Source organism: Penaeus chinensis, chromosome 5 (genome assembly GCF_019202785.1).
Source record: "Penaeus chinensis breed Huanghai No. 1 chromosome 5, ASM1920278v2, whole genome shotgun sequence".
Classification (NCBI taxonomy): domain Eukaryota; kingdom Metazoa; phylum Arthropoda; class Malacostraca; order Decapoda; family Penaeidae; genus Penaeus; species Penaeus chinensis.
Window position 1 is genome coordinate 21,413,743 of NC_061823.1, and position 2,500 is coordinate 21,416,242.

The 2,500-nt window shown below is 47.8% G+C and overlaps 1 protein-coding gene across 2 annotated transcripts in view; it reads left to right on the forward strand.

Annotated features, from left to right (window-relative positions):
• The window catches only part of LOC125025357 (transcription factor cwo-like), an 89,743-nt gene that overhangs the window by 52,794 nt on the left and 34,449 nt on the right, over nt 1–2,500 (forward strand). The window lies entirely within an intron of this gene.

The following is a 2,500-nucleotide window of genomic DNA, read 5'->3' on the forward strand; positions in this document are numbered from 1 at the left end:
AGCGCCTGATCTGATGTGCCTCGAAATATTTGAATGAAGTGCATATCATCGCCCTACGTGTCATTTGGCACCTTGGCGATTATCATTTTAATGAAAGACTGGAGGAGTCTGGCGGCCTCCTCCGCAGAAGGGGTTACCAAGAAATTCTGCCCCGCCCCCCTCCATCTCTCAGCCGCCTTTGCCACCTTTGACTCATTACCACATCTTCCGAATCGAAAGTTTCTAGAAGGAAAAGCTGGCGGGGACGTTCTTTCATATTGTACGCAAGTACTCTGGCGGATATTAATTTCCGTGATGTAAGACTAAAAGTTGAACTAGTGCAGTTTTGCCGCTGGCCCAGGGAGCAGCGCGAGGGGAGGGGACGCGGAGCCGCGACACGGCGTCCAGCGTCGAGTGGCAGCGATCGTGACGTCACGGAACGGCCCGGGTCACGTGTCGCCGTCATTTCCTTATATATCACGCGGGCGGAGCGCGGTGGACAAGGAGAAGGTAGTGAAACCTGAAATTGGTATCACGACGGCTGCGACGGAATAGCAATAGAAAGAAGAGGAAGGGAAGTAGACGAAAGGGAAAACACGTTGACGTAAGAACAGGCGAGCGAAGGGGATGATTAGATAATGCGGAGTGCGAACCTGTGTGCCATGGTCGCCCTGCCGATATGTTTTGTCACGGGGTCACGCCGCGTGCGAGGCCATGACAAACAAGTTATCAGTTCTTTTATCACTATTTGCTTCAGTTGTGAGAATAAATTATACAGATACCAAGCCACGCGGCAAATGGACAAAGGGAAGAGTGGGCCGAAATATGTGACAGACAATTTCAAGAAAAAAGCTCAAGAGCAATATATCGATACGCGGACAACAAGGCGACAACGGAGACCCCAGTCGGGGTTCAAAGTAAGTTATAGACTAACGTGACTCATAACCGAAAACAAAATGGCAAAAGATAAAAGATAAAACTAGAGAGAAACAATGCCAGACATCAAAATGCCTCCCGCTGGACGTCTAAGTCATGCGAGGCCCCGTCGACGGCCATCCCCTCCAACACTCGACCACCCGGTCGGGCTAACGAGAGAAACTGCAGAATCTGTTATGTAAAGCCGGCGTGAACGGACTGAGGGAAGCTTCACCATACTTGCAATACCAGAAAATAGCCCCTCTTGCCATCTTAGCTTCTGTAGCTCTCGACGAAACAAAAATCTTAACCCTCATCCAGGCCTTGGTAGCAAGCATTCCTGGCGCTCTTCCCTCCAACTAACTGGCTTCCATTCTTTAATTCTGACTCCGTCTCCGATTCTCCCTTTCTCACGTGACGACTTGGGAGTCTGGGCATGTTCCTACAATGCTCTCTATCACTCTCTATCCTCCCTTTCTCACGCAGTTACTGTCGTCTGTGTGTCTCTGCGCTCTCTCTCTCTCTCTTTCTCCCCCCCTCCCCCCCTCTCTCTCTCTCTCCCTTTCTCTCTCTCTCTCTCTCTCTCTCTCTCTCTCTCTCTCTCTCTCTCTCTCTCTCTCTCTCTCTCTCTCTCTCTCTCTCTCTCTCTCTCTCTCCAGTCCCCCCCCCCTCTCTCACTCTCTCTTTCTCTCTCTCTCTCTCTCTCTCTCTCTCTCTCTCTCTCTCTCTCTCTCTCTCTCTCTCTCTCTCTCTCTCTCTCTCTCTCTCTCTCTTTCTGTCTCTCATTCTCTGGTAAGATAATCATATAGCAAATAGATATGATCAGTTACACTTATTGCAAATGATCTGTGTCCGTAATATCTAATAATTTAATTGTTGGTCATCTAACACAGTATATTTTTATCCCGAAATCTTTGACAGTCCAAAACAAAAAGCTGGGATGTGACTGTCCGCCCTTACATCTCACAAGTTTCCAGTAGTATTTATCTTAATTGAAACCTCATCATAACTAAGCTCTCAAGAGAAGATGTTCTCCCCCGGGTGCCTTATGTCCGTTCAGTTACCGGCGGGAAGTGCCTGACGCTCTCGCTGCCCCTGCTGATTATCGCGGAGACGGAGATGAAATCTTTCCCACGTCTCTTGAATCTCATTTTTCTTTCCCGTATTTCATACTTGGAATACATTACCCTCTTCTTCCAGAGATAAGGAGAAAGAGATAGAGATAGATAGATAGATAGATAGATATATAGATAGAGAGAGAGAGAGAGAGAGAGAGAGAGAGAGAGAGAGAGAGAGAGAGAGAGAGAGAGAGAGAGAGAGAGAGAGAGAGAGAGAGAGAAGGGGGGGTCAGCAGGTACGGGGGCTTCCAAGGAGGCGAGGGAACCCACGTAAGAGGTCGTCCGAGTCAAAGGTGAAAGGGTATAATACTTGCAAGAGGGATGTTCCTTCGAGTGTAAACGTGAAATAAAATTAATCATGCATCCACATCCCGTTACATATTATTAGAAAATTACCGCTTGGCGATTAATCAACTTTTACATTACGGGTCTCGAAGGTTGCTGTGGAGTGGTAAAGTTGTTATCATTATCTGTTTTCCTAAAGCAAC